Here is a 22,737-nt window from a genome sequence, read left to right as displayed (position 1 = left end):
GGAGTGAAGAGAGATCAGTTTTTCAAAGCCAGAACAAGACGTTGAGCTGTAAGCTGATCTTCCCTTGCTGGTGTTCTTACTTGAACAACAATTGGTGGCTATTTGGCTGAAGTCTGGGGGCACAACATTCTTTACCATTACTTTTGTAGTCCCAGAGAGGCAGTTGGAGATGAGTGTTCTTTCTGGCAGGGAGGAAGAAGGGAGCTAATGTCATCTCATGTAATGTTTAAAACCAATGCATGTCTGTCCACATTGTGTGCAATCCTTTCCCAGTAAGATGGGGGCTAAGGAGGATCACTGGTGCATGTTGGGCTCAATATGTGTGCATACATAACTCTGTCTTTTCTCAGCTGGTGTTCACCTATCCTGCAACCTTTCTATACTCTCTTTGCCAGTCCTAGGCATTTTTGTTATGGAGATTCCATGTAAGCAAGTTATTAGGAAGAAAGTCTCTGACTCCCCACAATTTGTTTTTTTCTCAGAGTTTGTTTAACTTTGCTTTGTTGTCTAGCAATCTCTTCTAGCAAACTGGAGCCTCCATTAATATTGTCACCACAACAGGAAACAAATATTAGAATCAGAGTCTACCCAAAAGGACAGTACAAACAACAGTGAAAGAGGCTAAAAAAAACAGTAGGTGTGAAGGTGATTTAAGCTGTGCAGGGCTAAATCTCTGTGCATGGCTCTTTTTCGGGAAGTTGCTCAGCAGTTCAACAACACAAGACTGTATTCTATTTTTAATTCAACCAAAGTTCATTCCAAAAGTTGATAAAATAACACACAGCACAATACTTTAAACACCTCATCCATACAACAAATGACAAAAAGCAATATAGAGAAGCTCATATAACTTATGACAAACCCCTGTATTTTGATGTAACCCAACAGCGCATCTGGTAAATTGGCACTATAGTGGGATGCCTAAATAGGCTTATCTCATCTCTTTCTTTCTCAATACTTATCCAAAAACGTAAGCTCTTTTTTATAATGAGCTAACTGGTTCAAGCTGGCTGGCCCTTTTGAGGTGTGTGTTTAGGTCCATTAGGAAGGTGAGTGTAGTCACTAAGTAATTTTCTAATTTGCTGGCCAGACCGCTGACATCAGAAATGGAATATACAGAGATATAGAACAATATACAGAGATTAAAAACCATTTACATAAGAAACACATGAACAGACAATATTCACAAAAGAAACATATATCTAAAACAACTTCAAACAAACAAACAACCATAATCATAAGACATACCAGGATCGATTAAACACTTACCATATACTGTTGAATGCCTGGGAGAAGAGAAAGGTCTTAACCTGGTGCCGAAAAGCTAACAATGTTGGCGCCTCGCAGGCCTTGTCAGGGAGATCATTCCACAATTTGGGAGCCACCACCGAAAAGGCCCTCTCCCTTGTTGCCATCTTCCGAGGTTCCCTCGGTGTAGGCAGCCGGAGGAGGGCCTTAGATGTTGAGCATAGTATATGGGTAGGTTCATGTTAAGAGAGGCGCTCCGTCAGGTATTGTGGTCCCAAGCCATATAAGGCATTATAGGTTAAAACCAGCTCCCTGAATCGGGCTCAGAAACATACAGGCAGCCAATGCAAGCGGGCCAGAGTTGGTCTTATATGTTTGGAACTTCTGATCCCCGTTAGCAATCTGGCTGCTGCATTTTGCACGAGCTGCAGTTTCCGAACCATCTTCAAAGGCAGCCCCACGTAGAGTGCATTGCAGTAATCTAACTTGGAGGTTACCAGAGCATAGACAACTGAAACCAGGCTATCCCTGTCCAGATAGGGGCATAGCTGGGCCACCAGCCGAAGTTGGTAGAAGGCACTCTGTGCCACTGAGGCCACCTGAGCCTCAAGTGACAAAGATGGCTCAAGGAGAACCCCCAAGCTATGAACCTGTTCCTTCAGGGGGAGTACAACCCCATCCAGAACAGGTTGAACTCCCTCCATTCAGTCAGAAGAACCATCCACCAACACCATCTCAGTCTTGTCTGGATTGAGTTTCAGTTTATTAGCCCACATCCAGTCCATTGTTGCAGCCAGGTGTTGATTTAGCACATCCACAGCCTCACCTGAAGAACATGTAAAGGAGAAATAGATCTGCGTGTAATCAGCATACTGACTGACCCCTGTGGCACTCCATACTGGAGAATCCACAGGGCTGAGCAGTATTCCCCAAGCACCACCTTATGGAGCCGACCTTCCAAGTAGGAGCAAAATGGCAATGCAGTGCCTCCCACTCCCAGCTCAGACAATCGTCCTATGGTTGATACCATGGTATCATGGTATCATGGTATTGATACAATCGATACCATGGTTGATGGTATCGAAAGCCGCCAAGAGATCAAGGAGAATCAACAAGGTCACACTCCCCCTGTCCCTCTCCCAACACAGGTCATCATACAGGGCGACCGAGGCTGTTTCTATTCCAAAACCTGGCCTGAAAAAAAATATAATAAATACGTTATCAGTAAGAATGTGTGTGATATAGTGGATCAAGAGTTGGATTTGCATCCGTAAACCTTGTTGCAAGTTCCACTGATACTGGTGAGTAGTTGCTTCAGACTGGGCTGGGGTAGGGGTGCACGAAAGTCACTTACCTGGTCTTGCAGCTTTTTGCGGTGGGGGGGAGGCGCTTCGCTGCTCTCCCCCCGAAGTTCAGGCCGGGGGGGGGAGGCTTTCCGCCTCGCCCGGCCGAAATTCAGGCTGGGGGGGAGGCTTCCCGCCTCGCCCGGCCGAAATTCAGGCCGGGGAGGAGGCGCCTCACCTCGCCCGGCCACAAAATTAAAAGTTAAAAAAAAAACAACACGCCCCCGTGATAGGCTACGTGACAATTAACATAGCCTATCACGGCTAGATCTGCAAAGTCAGCCGTGATAGGCTACGTTAATCGTCACGTAGCCTATCACGGGTGACTTTAAAAAAAAAAAAAAGCGCGTACGCAAATGGCGGCCCCCATAGGGAGCCGCCATTTGCGTTCCTTATTTAGTCGCTGTAGTCTACGTAAATCTTTACGTAGACTACAGCGACTAAATAAGGAACGGGAATGGCGGCTCCCTATGGGGGCCGCCATTATCCGTACGCGCTTTTTTTTTTTAAGTCGCCCGTGATAGGCTACGTGATGATTTACGTAGCCTATCACGGCTGACTTTGCAAATCTAGCCGTGATAGGCTACGTTAATCGTCACGTAGCCTATCACGGGGGCGTTTTTTTTTTCTTTTATTGGAATGGTGGCGGCGGCAGCCGGTCGAAAGACCGGCTGCCGCTCCCGCCCCGGACGAAGACCCGATGAACTGCCGGCTGGACCCGCCGCCGGGAGGGACATTCGGGAAAGGTAAGTCCCGTCCTGGCGGGGGGGCGGGGGGCGGGGGGGCGGAGAATTTCTCCCCGAAACTTGTTCGGGGGGCCGAACACATTGGCGCTCGGCCCCCTGAAGTTTCGGGGAGAAATTCTCCGCCATCCCTAGGCTGGGGTTGCCTGCAAACAAGGACAAACCTACCACCAAGTGACCATCCAGAGCATAGCACACAATCCATTGCCTACAACGAAGCCCTACAATATAGCTGTATTTTCTCTAGTCTTCTGACAGAGACTGACATCTATAGGATTTGCATCAGGCATTCTTAAAAGTACAATACTGACCTGTGGGAGAGATTGACAAGGCCAGCTGAGTACTCAGGAGTCACCTACTATGGGACAGGCCCAGAGAATAAGTAACATAATGTGATGTTACTTATTTCAGAAATTTTCATCTGAAGTGCTCTTTCACCTGCACAACTTTTAATCAGATACAGTGCCCTTCTCTCATTTACATAGGCCAAAAAGATTTACACAACAGGACAGACACTGATCAGTTGAGAGTGAGTCACAAGCAAGCTGATGGCATCTTATTCACTCAATTGGAATCTGCATTCATTAGTGCTCAGCACAGTACAGTGATATGCCTACAGTTTTTTGTTTGTGTGTGCGCTTTGTTTGTTCTTTTGGACTCATTCTGTAAATAGAACAAAAACGTTTGTTGCTTTGCTCTTACTCAGGAATATTCACTCACTTAGGCAATTGTGATGAGGAAAATCCTGAACTCTGCACTGGAAAAAAATTCCAAGAATGTGTAATGTTACAACTCTTTGCTTCACACTTGTCATAGCTCATCTGTACTTTAAAAACTGTGAAGGGCTCTAGATACAATCGGTGCATCCCTCATACATTATAACAGGTTCCTGTTCTGTTTGTACACTAAAAAGGGAATCTAACTATATTCAGTATAGTTCAGTTATATTATGAAAATATTACATGTTGCAACACCTTGCAACACAGTTGTATTAGAAACTTAGATTCATATATCTAGGACACAGCACTGGTGAAATAAATGGTCATGGAAAATACATATGGCTGACTATATAGTTGGCAGCTGGGTTTGTTTAATTAAACGGGTTTGTTTAATTACAGATCTGAGTGAGGAATTAAGGGATTCAGACAAAGATATATTTAAAAAACTTCCTTTCGATTTCAAATGAGTGACAATAAATAACAATAACTTTCCCTGCCCTCCCTCACTTCATATTGGAATCACCCTTTTGTCCTATTTCGTGGTTCCTCAGGTCCTGTTGCTGTGTGAACAGGGTCTTAGCTCTTCCTTCTTACGCTGTTAGCTGGTTGGATGTCTCTAATGTGGCAGGCCTCCAGTTCGTGCCTGCTCCTCGCAAGCGGTTCTGTCCCCTGGTGATCTGGTCAGCAACTCCTCTTGGCTTCCTGCTCACATGCTTGTTAAAAAAACCCTCCTCTTCCCTCCCTCTCTCTAACTACCTTCTTTCTCCTCCCTACCTTCCATTTCCCCTAGCAACTCTTGCTATGACTCTCCCCTTGTCAACATTCCACTCACCTTGCTTGCTTAGCCCACGCCAGACGCCACACATACATTTGTAGAGTGATGCAAGTAGGCTAAATTCTGAATGACAACTATAAACTCCATCTCTTCCCTTCCCCATTCTCAAGTAAAACCACCTTCACCTTTACGAAGGGCATGGGACTGACAATGGAGATGATTCATAACTCCTTAGCTTGAAATTATGGAAGAATCATTTTGGGCTAAGGAGGCAGGCTGTTGGGCTGATCGGTCTGTCTGTCTGTGAGTCCACTCCACTATTGGCTATCCCCTCCCCCTCCACGGGTTTTTGTTTTGTTTTCTGCTTGCAAAGGTGGGGATAACTGGCAGGGAGGGTGTTACAGACTGGAAGGGGAATGACTTTCCCTTTACAAACATTCTCCAAAAAATTACTGATCAGCTGCCACCAGTCAGGATGAACCTCCTGACATACTCTAGTCTATCCTTCTGATTGGGGAATTTCTGAGCTCTGTGGCCTCTCTTCAGCTCAGTTCTAGGAAAACTGAAAAAGAAAGGTGTTTTGAATTAAAGAAACACAGAACTTATACAAACATTATGGAAGTGCTTAGAATACAAGTGATAGTTTTATAACCATGCGGTGCTTCATTTAGCAGAGGACTTTTTAGCGAGCAATACCTTTTTATATTAACACAGTCAAATGTTCAAATATTTTAAAAAGTTTATTGGAGTGGGGAGGAAGGGAAAAAACAAGGGAAAGCAACAATTGCACACACAGAGAGAGAATTCCAAATAAAACCAATAAAGTAAATCTAACTTATCTAGTTACATTACCTACTTGAATAAACGCTTTGGTTCCAGACCATGTGCAGAGTTCATTGCAGAAAGGTTAGTCTGAGAGAGAGAACATCTCAGCCTCCAATTACAGTCAGGGCCAGAAATATTGGAACAAGGATAACTGGTTTGGCAGTGGGCCTCTGTACACCACCACATTGAAGTTGAAAGAAAAAACACCCAGATGGGAGCAAAGTCAGGACTTTCAGCTGTAATTCAAGGGGTTTGACCAAAATGGGGCACTACCCATTCAGGAAGGACAGCCAGTGGCATACACACGCACCCATCGTTGGTGGCTCATAAGTAGTGGAACGAATGGCTGACAAGCAGCTGCATGGCTAGCTGTGGCCTGTTCCCCGGGTACCCCATGACCAATCAAACAGATGAAAGGCCTGGAGGTAGTTCTGAGTGTTACATTTGCATTTGGTAGCTGTTCACTGGAACTCCCAACATGAGGTCCAAAGAGGTGTCCATGTGAGTGAAGGAGGCCATCATTAGGCTGAGGAAACAAAATAAACCCATCAGAGAGATAGCAAAAACAGTGGGAGTGGCCAATACAACAGTTTGGAACATCCTGAAAAAGAAGGAATTAACTGGCAAGCTCAGCAACAGCAAAAGGCCTGGCAGACCACGGAAGACAACTAAAGTGGATGACCGCAGAATTCGGCTCATGGTTAAGAGCAACCCTTTCACATCTAGACAGGTCAAGAACTCTCTTGAGGTAGGCACGTCATTGTCAACATCTACAATCAAAAGATGGCTTTATGAATGTAAATGCAGAGGCTTCACAACAAGGTGCAAACCACTGGTAATGCTCAAGAACAGACAGGCCAGGTTAGCCTTTGCCAGCAAACACCTGAAAAAGCCTGCCCAGTTCTGGAATAAGATTCTTTGGACTGATGAAACCAAGATTAACTTGTACCAGAATGATGGGAAGAGAACAGTATGGAGAAGGAAAGGAACAGCTCATGATCCAAAGCATACCACATCATCTGTCAAACATGGTGGAGGCAGTGTTATGGCATGGGCATGTATGGCTGCCAATGGAGCCAGGTCACTAGTGTTTATTGATGACCTGACTGCTGAGAAAAGCAGCAGGATGGATTCTGAAGTGTATAGGGCTATCCTTTCTGCTCAGATTCAGCCGAATGCTGCCAAACTGATAGGACGCTGCTTCATATTGTAGTAAAAATGTAACCTAAAAGCCATTGTATGTGTCTTAAGCAGCACATAGTACTGTAAGAGCTGCGCATGCCTGGAATGAGCAGACAGTAACCCTCAGATAAGGTTGCTAAGCAAACCGCTGGCAACCAATCAAAAGTAACACGCTGGCTGAGGAATGCAAGCTAAGTGATAAAACTGTAGCGCGGAGGTTGCCCAGGGTCGACTCTGCTTTTGAGCGTGAGCTCCTTTGTCGAACTGTTTGCAAACAATAAAATCGAGTTGGACCCAGCCTGAAGTTGACTCTCCTCTTTGGGGCAAATTGGACTAGCCTCCAGGGGGCGAAACTAGCATTTTGTGCAACAAACTGGCGAGCTAGTCAGGAGTCCCTTGGACCACCCTGGGGTCAAACGACAGAACCGGCAAAGGTGCCTGTGGGGCGCGCCGGACCGCCTTTGAGGTCTGCCACGGCACCAGAGAACGGGGGTCGGGACACCCAGAAGGTTAAAGGCATGGACTCCATTGATTGAGTCAACCAGGCTGAATGGGTCTGAAGAGACGGCACTAGGGTGTTGGGCAGAGTAAGTACTTGATTTCCCTTCTGTCTTTCTGTTTGAGTTGCCTTCGGAGCGTCTGAGGTTTGTCAGACTCCATGTCAGTGTCGGAGGTTTGTCAGGCTCCGTGTATGGTTTCAAATAGAGGTAGGCACAATGGGGGCGAGTAGCTCCCGTTTAGAAAGCTCTGCCACTCCCTTGGGATGCATGCTAAAGAACTTTAGCAAAGTCAAGCGTCTGAGGTTTGTCAGACTCCGTGTACTAAGATGTCGAAAGGCAAGCTGGTTACACTCTGTCAATTAGAATGGCCAGCATTTGGAATTAGTTGGCCAGACATAGGATCCTTTGGTGTAAATCTTGTAAATGCTGTATATAAAAATGTGGTGAATAATGGGCAATGGGATCAATTCGCCTATATTGATGGTTGGTTGACTTGGTGCGGAAAGAATCCCCCTTAGTTACAGAAGTGTAAATGTGTAAATGTGTTACTGGCAAAGGACCACAGGGGCAAGAGACCCTGGGTAGTGTCTGAATCAAGTAGTAAGAGATAAATTTGCCTCAGGGAAGGTGAGGTTATCAGCATTTGGATGAGTGCCAACCAAAATCCACTGAAGGCGAGAAAAGGTTGAATATAAAGTTCAATATTGTAAAGTCATGATGGTATGCTCCGAGGTGAAGCCCAAAGCCCCTGTTCTCCCTGATTCAAGCCCCACGGAAGGAGCTTGAAGACTGGGAGACCCTGCCCAAGGTGCCCTGAGCTCCCCCCGGTCTGATTCGGCCTGTTAGGTTGGGAGGAGAGGTTGTTGGGGGAGGGAGGGGGCCCGCCAGAGACAGTTTGTCTGCCACCGTATCCAAGTTTGTTAGAAGAAGCAAAAGCAGTTAAAAAAGTTGCAACTTCTGAAGAAAGAGATTTGTTTGATGACTTCAAGACTGTGGCAAAATCAAGAAACAAAGACAGAGCAAGTTCTTAAAATATCAGGGTCTGTGTGAGCTTATCTCTGTCAGCCTGCTCAGAGCAGAGCCAAGGGGGACTTGCCTAACCCCCCTTCGCCGTGGCTGGTTTAGCCTTAGCAAGCAGAGAGGCTGGAAGGTGTCTGTGAGGACCTGACAAAAGAGTGAGATTTGCAAAAAAACAAACAAACAAGAAAAGCATCACAGCTGGAAAGCTGAGCAGCACTGCTCTGTTCTTATCTGTGGAGGAATCTAGAAGAGGTGTAAGGTTACACCTTCCCCATTCGAACTGATGAAGAGACACAGAGCTTTTGTAAAAACACATCCCTTCTTTATGGCCCAAAGCCTTCTTTGTTAGAGGCACTCTGCACATGGACTGGAACTTTGGCCAGTTAAAGACTTGCCGTAAAAAGTACTGTGAGGCTTGTCATAGCCTTAAACTCCCGTTGTTGTAGATTGTGTGTTTGTTTGTGATCAGCTCAGTGTACAGTTTGATTTGTGATTTCAACACTCAGATAAAAAGCTGCATTTGACTGAAAGAACTGGGTATATTTAGCCTTGAGAAGAGAAGACTGAGAGGAGATCTGATAGCACTCTTCAAGTACTTAAAAGGTTGTCCCAGAGAGGAAGGCCAGGATCTCTTCTCAATAATCCCAGAGTGCAGGACACGGAATAATGGGCCCAAGTGACAGGAAGCTGGATTCCAGCTGAACATCAGGAGAAACGTCCTAACTGTTAGAGCAATACGACAATGGAACCAATTACCTGGGGAGGTGGTGGGCTCTCCCACCCTGGAGGCATTCAAGACGAGGCTAGACAGCCATCTGTCAGGGATGCTCTGATTTAGATTCCTGCACTGGGCAAGGGGTTGGACTCGATGGCCTTGTAAGCCCCTTCCAACCCTACTATTCTATGATTCTATGATTTCCAAGGCTTTGATTTCATTTACCCTAATGAAGCATACAGATACAAATTGCTAGAGATTCATAGACTACAAAGGAAACAGCCTTCAAAAAGTTCAAAGAGAAACTACGAAAGTTAGTTTCCCTTTAAAAAGGGGGCAGCAAATTCTCTTAACTTAAGAGGTGAGAGAGAGAGAGTCCCCCACTCTCCCGTGATACTTCTAAGCCCAGCTGTGTTTCTGAAGCCTAAGAAAGTTCCTGCCCCATGTGTTCCAGCTCTTTCTCAAAATCTGAACTGTTCTGACGTTCCATTTGCTCAGAGGCAAACCTGACACTCTGCCAAAACTCATGCAGTGTGGAGTTGCCGATGCAAAAATGGTGGCTTGGAATTCTTTCCACATATGAGAACGCCCTTCCCTTAATTTTGATGGGCCCTGACCATGCAGTCAGAGGAGCAGTATAATGGTTAGATCTGCTCCACCATGCCCTACTATACAAAACAAATGTTTTCCAGTCATGGTGTTAGATTTTAATGATATGAAAAAGGTATAAAAGAAGGCAGAAGAAAGTAGCAGACAAAAAAGCTTAAAAAAGAAAGAAAGCTTATCCCAAATATGTGTCGTTGAAGATCTAAGCAAGCGAGTCTCTGTCGAAGCAATGGCAAACAGCCTAACTTGCAGAGAAAACAAAGAGTTAAAACTGGTGCATGGCACAGAGAATTTGAAACATGATTTGCAGAACAGGCAAGCCAAAAGATAAGTGTGCCTGTTACAAGAGGGAGGCTATAGTAGCCATAAAAAGGGGTGAAGCCCCCGTATGAAGCTTTAACAAAAATATTACCCACTAGAAGTGGACAATTAAAATAAAAAAGGCTTTTCTTAAATTGAAGCAAGCCTTAATATCACCGCCTGCTTTAGCCTTATCAGACCCCAGATCATGAAGTTTTTAGAGCTATGGTGCACATGAGAGCACATAAAAAAGTGTCATTCCTGGAAAAAGGAAAAGGCAATGCTGGCAGCCACCATGGGCGGAGATATAAACAGCAGCTTGAGAGCACAGAAGTGACCGGGGGGGGGGGGCAGAAAAGGAAAGGGCCAACCGGGGCTCAATAAATGTGCGTATTGCCGAGAGAAGAGACATTGGAAGAAAGATTGTCCAGAGCTGAAAGAAAAGAGAAAAGAGACTCACCCTGAAGGCTGCCAAATGCTGGCAGGGTCCTCCAGTGGGGGGGAGTCTAGCTGAAGGGCCACCACCCTACGAACAAACGCTCGGGAGAATCCCAAGGTAAAAGTAACGGTTGGTGGCGAGGACTGTAAAGCCCTAGTAGATACTGGAGCCACATTTTCTATGATCCCTGTGTAAGCCCCTCCTCACGAAGACTGGAAATAACATACTGGAACATGCCTTTGTAGTTTCATCTGCATACCTGGTTGCCCTCTTGGGGCGGGACTTGTTAACAAAACTGCAAGCTAAAATCTTCTTCCATGATAATCAGATTGTAGTACAGCTGCCAGCAATGCAGGGCTCAAATTATCGAATGGCCCTTCAAGCAATCAAGATTGTGTCAGAGGCCAAAGGGACTGAGATTTTAGAGAATGTTGATCCATGTGTGTGGGCAGACAGAACCCCTGCCCGACCAAATGCATAACACAAATTAAAATCTTCTTTAAAAAGGGAGAGCCCTGTGTGCGTAAGGCAGTATCCTCTGAAAAAAGCCACCTGTGCAGGCTTGAAGCCGCTCATTGAGAAGTTCAAAAATTATGGTTAGCTAATAAAGGGATCATCCCCCTTTAACACCCCGATTTTGGGTGCGCCCGAGGCAGATAGCACCTTCTTCAGGTTAGACCAAGACCTGAGAACAGTGGCTGACTGCCCTTTGTGCCTCAAAAATGATTCAAAGATGCTTGAGCCCCCAGCTCAAATGAGAAGTCGCCCATGCGCTTACTATCCTTTTCAGAGATTTCAAATTGACTTTTCAGAGTTGCCCCAGACTCATGGCTATCGGTACCTGCTAGTAATGATAAAAGCAATTGACTGCACCGCTCAGACAGTAGCCAAGATCCTGTTAAAAAGTAATCCCTAAGCTCTTGTTACCTAAAGAGAGTGAATCAAATCAGGGGCCCCATTTTGTTGGACAAGTGACGCAAGTAGTGGCCCAGGCATAACAAACTAACTAGAAGCTACACCCCCCTTGGAAACCTCAATCTACAAGTCAAGTTGAAAAGATGAACCGCACCTTAAAGACAATGCTCATTAAAATTTGTTTAAAGATTAAGTTGAAAGGCCACAGGCCTTGCCAATCACCTTGACTCGAGTATGGTGCACCCCCAAGGGAAGTATTAAATTGACACCTTTTAAACGTTCCACAAGTGCCCACCTCGGATATTACCTATGGCTGATAGCTTAAATGTGAATTTAAAAGTAAAAGTTTTAAGATTCAAGGTTATGTTACTGCTTTGCAGTCTGTTTTGTTTTCACAGGTTTGCGACACCGCACCAATCCTGGCCCTTAGATGCTCCAGTGCATAATCTCAATCCCAGCGATTGGGTGCTAATCCAGTCCTAGAAAGATGAACCACCTACCAAGAAGCAGAAGGGTCTGTTTCAGATCCTACTTACCACTCCCATTGCTATGAAAGTCGCCAAAGAAAAGAAGTGGATTCATCACACTGAATAAAGGCATCACCTGCACCAGAGAGGGTCACACCGGAAGCTGACCCACCTGAAGGTCACCGTTGGAATAATGAACCCCTGAAAGGACTCAAGTAGCTCTACAGAAAGGGGGCGCTCTCGTTTCAAGGGTTCCTGATGAACGGAACAAAACTGAGTTCCAAAAGTTCAAAAAAAAGTGTTTTTGTTGTCAACATTCTAGTAGCTAGAACAAGGGCGTCCCAGGCCTCACTTGCTGTTTAGAGAAAACCGTCAATGCCACAGCGATAATAGTTTGTGCCTTTAAGTGCGTAGTCCACCGCTGGACCAAAGAAAGTATAAATTTGAGAAAAGCCTTTTGAGGGGGGAATTGTAGTAAAAATGTAACCTAAAAGCCATTGTATGTGTCTTAAGCAGCACATAGTACTGTAAGAGCTGCGCATGCCTGGAATGAGCAGACAGTAACCCTCAGATAAGGTTGCTAAGCAAACCGCTGGCAACCAATCAAAAGTAACACGCTGGCTGAGGAATGCAAGCTAAGTGATAAAACTGTAGCGCGGAGGTTGCCCAGGGTCGACTCTGCTTTTGAGCGTGAGCTCCTTTGTCGAACTGTTTGCAAACAATAAAATCGAGTTGGACCCAGCCTGAAGTTGACTCTCCTCTTTGGGGCAAATTGGACTAGCCTCCAGGGGGCGAAACTAGCATTTTGTGCAACAATATTGCAGATGGATAATGACCCAAAACATACAGCAAAAGCTACCCAAGAGTCTCTCAAGGCAAAGAAGTGGGAGGTTCTTCAATGGCCATGTCACCTGATCTCAACCCAATAGAGCATGCTTTTCACTTACTGAAGACAAGACTGAAGGCAGAAAGACCCACAAACAAGCAGCAGCTGAAGGCAGCTGCAGTAAAGGCCTGGCAAAGCATGTTGAGGGAGGAAACTCAGCATTTGGTCATGTCCATGGGTTTCAGACTTCAGGCAGTCATTGACTGCAAAGGATTTTCATCCAGATATTAAAGGCGATCCTTAAGTTTGAAATGAGTGTTTGCGTGTTCTCTTGGCAAAACTCTATTAGCCTTTGTCCTGCTTCATTTTGTACACCAAGGCCATGCTTGCCTGTTATCCCGGTGATTTCTTGACTTCCTACTTTAGCATTCCAATCCCCTATGATGAAGAGGACATCTTTTTTGGTGTTAGTTCTAGAAGGTGTTGTAGGTCTTCATAGAACCGATCAACCTCAGCTTGTTCAGCATCAGTGGTTGGGGCACAGACTTGAATTACTGTGATGTTGAATGGTTTGCCTTGGATTCATACTGAGATCATTCTATCGTTTTTAAGATTGTACCCCAGTACTGCTTTTCCCACCCTTTTGTTGACTATGAGTGCTACTCCATTTCTTCTAAGGGATTCTTGCCCACAGTAGTAGATATGATGGTCACCTGAATTAAATTCGCCCATACTTGTCCATTTTAGTTCACTGATTCCCAAGATGTCGATGTTCAATCTTGCCATCTCATGTTTGACCACCTCCAGTTTACCTTATTCATTGATCTTACATTCCAGGTTCCTAAACAATATTGTTCTTTACAGCACTGGATTTTCTTTTCACCACCAGACACATCCACAGCTGAGTGTCCTTTCGGCTTTGGCCCAGCCACTTCACTCTTTCTGGCGCTCCTTGGAAATTCCCTCTGCTCTTCCCCAGTAGTATATTGGACACCTTCCAACCTGAGGGGCTCATCTTCCGGCGTCATATCTTTTAGCCTTGTGATATGTTCCATGGGGTTTTCTTGGCAAGAATACTGGAGTGGGTTGCCATTTCCTTCTCCAGTGGACCACATTTTGTCAGAACTCTCTGCCATGACCTGTCCGTCTTGGGTGGCCCTGCACGGCATAGCTTATGGCTTCACTGAGTTACACAAGCCCCTTTGCCACAACAAGGCAGTGATCCATGAAGGGGGGAAGCACCCTAGGTACTATATTTTTAAACCTAGTTCAAAAGCCTAAATAATTCATGAACTAAATAAGTAATATATTGTATCTAACCTATCATTTCTCAGACGATGATGATGATGATGATGATATTGTACTGGGAAAATTATTGAAAGGGTTTGTAAGCAATGATCTTCCCAAACCAAACACATGTTTGGTATAGCTAGAAATAGCAGTATCTGTGCAGGCTTGCCCAGTGTTCGTTGTTTTTGTTTTGTTTTTTAAAATTCCTGCACAGCACCATTTTTACAAATGCAGGATTGCATCCATAAAAGTGATGTTTATTCAAAAGGCCATTCCTGTGCACCAGTAATTGGGTGAATACAACTCAAAAGCAAAGAACAAAAAAGCAAAAACAAGCAGTTGTTGTTGTTGTTCAGTCGTTCAGTCATGTTCAACTGTAATAATTTATGAAATTGTAATTTCCTTAATTGAAAGTTAGGTGATAGATACATTTGATGTCTTCAAGCAAATGAGCATTTGCCACTCATTGAAATACTTTCCAAGCACAGCAATTTTATTTTCCAGGGAAGTGATGATCTTTCTATTTTTAACAGCAGAGAAAACATGAAATAAGTATGTTGTGTGCATGTAGATATATATAGATATAATATTTTATCAAACCCATTATTTTTACAGTAACATAATATATCAGTGCCCAATATATGTCACACACTTTAGGGGCTCAATCCAGTGCAATTTGGTAATTTAGACTTTGAATTTAATGGTTTTACAGCCCCCTCCAATCATTAGATGGTGCTGGCTGCGTTCACACACAATGATAAACCAATGGCTTATCATGAACAAGGTGCATGCTGGTGTACACAGCCCATTTGCTCCAGGTTTGTGCCTCCCTGCTAGTGAGACTGCTAAATGAGCCAGAAATGGTTGGTTTAATGTGTTACCCGAACCAGGGATCCTGGCTTGTTGATCTCACACAAGTGATGAATTGTAAGTCAGTAACAAAGCCTGGCGTCTAATTTTCTTACCATACATTTCTATGGAGTAATGTTGCTGTTGTGACCTACCTTAGACTCAGGCTGTCACCCACTGAACACCACCAGTAGATAGATGTTTAGAATTGCACTGGGTTCAGGGAGTTCCATCCAGCATTGCTGGATTTGCAAAAGTGGATTTCCCCCAGTCCTTACTTCTACCAACAGCCTCAGCCCCCCCCCCCCAATGCTACACAGGGGATTGGGGGGACCTCCGGAAAGTAGTGACCCATGGTGTGTGTATGGGGGGCTGAGGGGGAAGGGGGGATTCCTAAAGATCAGGCAGAGACACCTGACTAGCTGAATGACACTGACCGTGTCTCCACGACAATGGAAGGAGAAGCGAATGGAGGAGTACCGGATATTTAAAAAGGAATCAGGTTTGCTGTGCTTTGGTCCATGCAGGACTCCACGAGTGAGTGCTCCACACCAATAAAAATCGCTTCACAGAACATACTTCCTGGTGGGGGTGGGGAGTGGAGTGAACATCATCTGAACACTCTTATGACAAAGAAAAGGCAGAGGTGCTCAATTCCTACTTTGGCTCAGTCTTCTCCCAAAAGAGGGTCTGTGACCCCCCTGGCAAAAGCAAAGTACAAGGGGCAGGATTGCAGCTTGAGATCGATAGGCATATGGTCAAGGAACACCTAATTACTTTGAATGAGTTCAAATGTCCAGGGCCAGATGAACTGCATCCTAGAGTAATAAAGGAACTGGCAGAAGAACTCTCAGAAGTGTTGTCTATTCTCTTTGAGAAATCATGGAGGACGGGGGAAGTGCCAGATGACTGGAGGAGGGCTAACGTTGTCCCTATCTTCAAAAAGGGTAAAAAGGAGGAACCTGGGAACTACAGACCAGTCAGTCTGACATCAATCCCTGGGAAAATTCTGGAGCAGATGATAAAGGAAATCCATCTGGAAGCACCTTGACAACAATGCCGTGATTACTCGAAGCCAACATGGATTTGTCAAAAACAAGTCCTGCCAGATGAATCTGATCTCATTTTTTGATCAAGTAACCTCCCTTGTGGACCGTGGGAATGCTGTAAACATCATATACCTCGACTTCAGCAAAGCTTTCGACAAAGTGCCCCATGATATCCTGATGAGCAAACTAGCTCAAAGTGGGCTAGATGAAACAACGATCCAGTGGATCCACAGTTGGCTACAGAATCGGACTCAGAGTGCTTATCAATGGGACCTTCTCAAGCTGGGGAGAGGTAACAAGTGGGGTACCGCAGGGCTCAGTCCTGGGCCCAGTGCTCTTCAACATTTTTATTAATGACTTGGAGGAGGAGGTGCAGGGAATGCTGATCAAATTCGCAGATGACACCAAATTGGGCGGGATAGCTAATACTTTGGAAGACAGAAACAAAATTCAAAGTGATCTGGATAGACTGGAGCGCTGGGCAGAAAACAACAGAATGACATTTAATAGGGATAAATGCCAAGTTCTGCACCTAGGAAAAAGAAACCAAATGCACAGTTACAAGATGGGGGATATGTGGCTCAACCACATGACAAGCGAGAAGGATCTTGGAATTGTTGTCGATCACAAGCTGAATATGAGCCAACAATGTGATGTGGCTGCAAAAAAGGCAAATGCTCTTTTGGGCTGCATTCATAGAAGCATAGCTTCCAAATCCCGGGAAGTACTAGTTCCCCTCTACTCAGCACTGGTTAGGCCTCATCTGGAGTACTGTGTCCAGTTCTGGGTACCACACTTTAAGAAGGATGCAGACAAGCTGGAGAGGGTTCAGAGGAGGGCAACAAAGATGATCAGGGGACTGGAAACAAAGCCCTATGAAGAGAGACTGAAAGAACTGGGCATGTTTAGCCTTGAGAAGACTGAGGGGAGATGTGATAAGCACTCTTCAAGTACTTGAAAGGTTGTCACAGAGAAGAAAGCCAGGATCTCTGTAAGTTCTGATGTGGGCATTCAGCAGAGAAGCCTCATTGACCACAATGGGAGTTAACTTCTGAGCAGACACTAATTGGTTTGTGTAGGGACGGGAAACACACAGGAAACACCCCTTAACCAGGGTCACGGTGAAAGGTACACCCTTGGGCAGGGCTAGCATACCCAAGGTAAATGCAGGGGTTGGGGCACGCAGCAACTATACTGGGGAGAACCTGACTTAAGGAAAAGAATCTGACTTTAAGCAGTGTCAGGAAATCTGTTTTTTCCATGATAAGTTCCGGAGTGGCTGCTGGATGGCCATGACGTCATGTATCTCTAATGACCTCCAAACACAGCTAGCTCAGAGTAAATGGCTCATAGAGACACTCCCAGCATTGTATATAATGTAATGAACACTGGACAAAAAAACCAAGATCTCCCACCAGGGGACAGTCAATCCTTTCTCCCATACAAATCTCCCAAGCTATTTCTTTTTTGCTACTCACCTCAGATGAATAAAAAAGAGAAATATTGCAGTACAGTTCTCCATCACTTGAGATGGGGACCGTCTCAAATCTATGGTAGGCCTTGAAAACTCTTTCTCCCTTTATTGATATTATGTGTGCTTTGCTTTATTTGTATAGAAAAGTCCTACATCTGAACTAGTCCTAAAATTAGTTCAGATTCATAAATTTCATGAAAAGTGAAGTGAAAGTTAACCAGAAATACTTAATTTTTATAATACATTTCCATGTTCGAGGGAAAACGTATAAAGTGAAGGCACATCGCAAATTGTTATCAAGCACCAAGGTGCCCTACCTCTCCCACTTTTAATTTTTAAAAAAGTTTCTTATGGGCAGTTGCGATTGTTTCAAAGCAAAGTGAGGGTGTCTAGCTGCTCTCATCTTCTTTTCCCATGAGGAAATATGTAGGGCTCAGAGACTTTATTAGGAACTTAAGATGTAGGCTGATGCTGTCATCTGCAGCACATCCATTTTGTGGCAGTGCCCAGGATAGTTTTTCAAATTGACAAATGTGCCCATAGGCTCAAAAAGGTTGCCTATCCCTGCTATAAATAATTTCAGATGAAATCAGCATGGGTTTTTCAAGTCATTACATAGAAGACTCTTGGGTGAGAATTCTGAATGTGGTGCGTTACTGTTGCAATCATGTCCTGTGGCTTTGATTCCTTAAAACAGTTTTCACCCTAACAATGCTTCAAGTAGCTACAGATTTTTTAAAAACATTTTAAGAAACAGCTTAACCATAACATTCTCTTAGAGAGCAATCCTATGGCTGCTAGACGGCTAGACCGCCATAGGATATGCCGTTTTCTGGGAACCGACCTCAGAACCCACGCTCCGAGGTTGGTTCCCGGAAAACCGACCTCCCCCCAATTCCACACTGCCTCCAAGTGTGGAGCAGCCGAAAAAGGGCATGGCTGGGGGTGTTCTGGGGCAAGGAGGGTGTAGCTACATGTATGACACATCCAATGTGTCATACAGCAGCCTCCTTCCCCGCTCCATGCTCCTGTGGCTAGACAGCTGCAATCGGCTGTCTAGCCAAAAAAAAGCAGGGCAGGAGAAGCGCGGAAGGAATGATCCCCTCCGTGCTTCTCCTGCCCTTCTTAGGATAGGTGGTCACCTATGAGTTCGGAGCCAGCTGCCTATCTCAATAGGATTGCGCCCTTAGTCACATTCATAGATTATCAGCCCTTTTTAATATTACTGTCTACAGTTCTATGCATGCACAATACGTTATTTTATGGTTGTTTGGGTGCCAGTATTCATAAATCTTATCTTGTGTTGGTTTGGTGTTATACATACTGCACATGTATTGCACATTTATCCTCAGCTAAAACTGTTAGCACCCCATATAGACAACACAGACTATACACTACAAGAACATAACTATTCCTGATGACACTGTGGATATATATGCTGATCCAATTAACAATTGCATCATGAGGTTAAGCAGCAACCCCAATATGCCACAGAAAAAATGCCATTTGGAACCATAGTGGAAGATGGAATTGTCTGCGATGCAGCCTACAGCTCATGCCTTTACAAATGCATTAAAAAATTGAAGAGCTGAGAAATAATGAGCCCTCCAAACACAGGAGGACTGGAAAAAGCTATCATCATGATTGGAGGGCCATGCTGATTACTGCTGCCTGGTTTGACTAGCTAATGCATGTGTTTACATAAGTATATTATCCCAGTGGTGTTCAACTAAGGGCGTTTCTACATTAAAGAAAAACCTGCAGCCCTACGAGGCTTTCTTTGTTGCGGAGCCTTTCCGTGTTTACTGCAGGCTCCCAAATGGTGACCATGTGACTGCCAAGAGGGGAAGTTTTAAATTTTCAGTGCTTCATAAGTTCTCAATGAAACAGTGCCATGTAGTGGCTGTTTAAAACTGCTAAGGTGAATTTACATGGTGGGGAAAAACTAAGATATATTTAAATACTTCATTATTTCCAGATCTTTTTAACATGGAATAACTGGGAAATACGACTGGATGTGCCCTGGAGGTTGATGATGTCGTGAAACGGACCTGCAAACCTCTGTGAGTGATCCACCACGAGTGCATGATAAAAGCCTCATGTGATGGCGCCCTATATCGCTGCAGTGAATCACTACTGAAGAGCCAAGGTATGTCGCATGGAACTTATAGCATGCTGTTTAGTTGCCACAAAAGCAGGGGAACAAAAAAGTATCTGTGTGCGTGCGTGCGTGCGTGCGAGAGAGAGAGAGAGAGAGAGAGAGGAAAAAATAAGCTTTGTAGCGCACGATTTCTCACATCCTTCCATTTATGGCAGGGGTGGGGACCTGTGGCCCTCCAGATGTTGAACTACAATTCCCATAATCCCTGACCATTAGCCATGCTGGCTTGAGCTGATGGGATTTGAAGTCTAACAACATCTGGAGAGCTACAGGTTTCCCATGACTGAACTATGGATTGTACTAGTCAGGATAACCCTAGAAGATTGCTAAGTAATGATCAAAAAAGGACTAGTGTGTTTTACCTTGGTGCTGTATGTTTGACAGAAATAAGATGTGAATTAAAGTGACTTGTTAATAAGAAAATGCTTAGATATGGCAAAACCCACACCTTTATAGAAGCATAGATGAAACACTGAAGTTATGTGGTTACTAATCTCATAGCTTTCACCACTTACAAGATTATTACATCTGCCTGTTTAGTTCTACTGTTTATAGAGCACGAATGAAGAACCTCAGAGCTATGGGTCAGATCCAGTCCTCTAGAGTTCCCCAGGTGGCCACACCTCTTTCCCCCTGGACTCTGATCATCTGGTATTTCTCTGACTCTGGTGTGTCTTCTCCCATTGTGAAAGGCTGAACTGCTTCTCCTAAGGCTTATTTTCTGGCACCAAGAGCTTTAAGCTACAATATGCTGGCATTTTTGGTGCTGCCCCCTTTGTCTTTGACCCCATCCTATCTTGCCTTCAGCCCCGCCCACCGCTGGAATACGGCCCCAGAGAGCTTCTTGAAAATGAAATGCGGCCCTTGAGCTGAAAGAGGTTCAACACCACTGGGGTAAGTGTCATCCATACACTTATTTAAATAAAAGGATTTTTTCAATAAAAGGATTTGGTCATTTTATCAGAACAAAATGAACCCATCAACCGGGTTTAGTAAGAAGCATATCTGGCAAGCAGCCTTTCAAGAATGTCCTGCTGCTGAGATCTTGCAGACATTCCAACATGATACACCATAGTAACATGGCCTGTGACAGCGGCACACCCTTAGGGAAGGGGAACTGGCTGGGTGGTCTGAAGTGTGGTGCTATATTTTAAAGGACCAAAAAAGAAAAAGAAAAAAAGACAAGACAAGACAGGTAGATTGAAGAGAACAGAAAACTGCAGTCAATGCAAAATGCTAAATCCAACAGAACAAGACTCAATCGGAAACATACAAGACTCATTAAGGTATGAAAGTGAAATGACAGAGGCCTGTGAAAATTAGAAGTAACTTCAGGTTAAAAAACCCCAAACCCAGATACACTCCATAGAGCCAGAATGCAACAGAAGAAAACGCCGTATCGGGAATTCTTCATGGCTGGGCACCATCTTCTATTATTGACAAGCATTTGAACATAAAAACAATGCAAGCTAAGTTGAACATCTAAGGCAGAGAATAAACGTATGTAATATTATGAACATTTGTTCTACATCTAAGAAATTTTGTCTCAGTGTTAAGCTAATTAAGCGTTTTCAGTAATTTCTTGCAATTTCCACGTTGAGAAAAAGCTTCTATTTGGGGTACTTACAGCATTTGATTACATGCTTGACAGTTCCAACTCTTCAGGGAAGTTTACTTTAGAGTTGCTGCATGAACTACTCATGCATCTCTCGCAACATGGGGACATCACACATAAGTGTACACCCATTTTTGAACCTTGGGGCAGGTTTCCCAGATGAATGTACACTCATGACATTTTTTAAAATCTTGTGAACTGCTTTAGGATTTTTAAAAAATGAAATGTGGAATAGAAATGATCTGATAAATAAATAAATCCACATTATGTTTGCTACAGGAAACACCAGTGTTTCCCACAGCAATTATGTGCTGCTTTCCTCTGTCCTCCCACTGGACTATATTGAAATAGAGAGACTTGCTCTAGTCTAGCAGTGGCATGTGGCATTATGTCTTCCCATCCCACATCCTGACAGACTAGAAAACATAAGAACCGAGAGTCTCAACTTCCTTTCTCCCTACTTATGTGTAACTGTAAGAAGATGGGAGGGAGAAGAAATGGGGACAGGTGGAGAACAATGCAGAAAGAATTTGACTGAGCAGAGTACTGAGGAGGAGAATGTAGTGGGCAGCTGCAGACAGGGCAGCTGAGCTGGGAATCAAGCAAACAAGTAGAGACTGACTGCTCAACCCTAAGAGGTAGTAAAATCATTTTCACATCAGTCAGGGGCCCTTTCACCCCCACTCTGAAAAGCTGCTGAAGCAAGATCATTATGGGAAGTTATGGCGTAGTGCAACGCCTACAAGCTTCCACCCCACTCCACATATTCTTCCTGCACCCAATATTCAACTTTCATGTCACTGTTATGAGGAATAAGTTTATGTGTGTGCTCCTTCTCCACCACAGATTTGTCAAATGTTCTTTAAAAATACATCTACGCTTGCCACTATCACCCTTTGTAGTAGTTATTTCCATTAAGTTAAATAGCATATTGACCTGGTTCGCACATTATATTGTATTTTATTCTTTAAAATATTTGTACTGTATATTTCTAACTGTTTGATGGTATTTTAGTTTTCTAACGGTTTGTAATCTGCCCAAATTGGGCAGATTAAAAATGTCATAATAAATAAAGCTAAGCATTTAACCCACAGTTTATTACCCTATCCAGGGATTGTCCGTGGATGAACAAACTATGGTTTGTTTTCTCATTCCCTGGGTTATTTCCCTCCTCCTTTGCTTGCTGCCACCTTGTATTCCAACTGCCTTTGTAGCGCTGTAGTACTGGCATGTACAGTGGCTGGTCACTCTTGCCTGCTGCCTCTGTAGCCTGATAAAACAACTCATGTACAACCCATGGTTCTGGGTTCATAGGCAGCAACAACCCATGGTGTAGACAAGCTAGACTTCATAGCCCAACAAACCAAGGGTTCTCTTTCTGGGTTGTTCATGATTAACAAACCATCGTTTGTCAGTGCAGCTGGCTTTGCATATCACTACAACCCAGAATTCAATCACCCATAGCTTGGGTTACCGTTATGTGCAAACCCAGTCATTGGGTCAAGGACTTCCTTTCATTAGTCTTCCCCTTATTGCCAACAAGCTTTATTGGGTGAGACCAAGATCTAGAATTATGGAGATTTATCCACCCCTCTGGTGTTCATAAATTGTATAAGCCTTCATCATGTCTCCCTCTTAGCTGTCTTTTCTCCTAAAATTAGAAATCCCTGTTGCTG

General features: G+C 44.3%; 1 long non-coding RNA gene across 1 annotated transcript in view; it reads left to right on the top strand.

Annotated features, from left to right (window-relative positions):
• Positions 1 to 20,606, top strand: part of LOC146347079 (uncharacterized) — a 28,009-nt gene extending 7,403 nt beyond the window's left edge. Inside the window, exons 2-3 of the long non-coding RNA XR_014790147.1 lie at positions 19,264 to 19,434; positions 20,254 to 20,606. This is a non-coding gene — a long non-coding RNA (uncharacterized LOC146347079). The remainder of the gene's footprint in view (positions 1 to 19,263; positions 19,435 to 20,253) is intronic.
• The last annotated feature ends 2,131 nt before the right edge of the window (positions 20,607 to 22,737 follow it).

The sequence above is a fragment of the Heloderma suspectum genome, chromosome 4 (assembly GCF_057233095.1).
Source record: "Heloderma suspectum isolate Gila_16-S chromosome 4, 16-S_ref, whole genome shotgun sequence".
Taxonomy (NCBI): domain Eukaryota; kingdom Metazoa; phylum Chordata; class Lepidosauria; order Squamata; family Helodermatidae; genus Heloderma; species Heloderma suspectum.
This window is presented reverse-complemented; position numbering and strand designations above follow the sequence as displayed.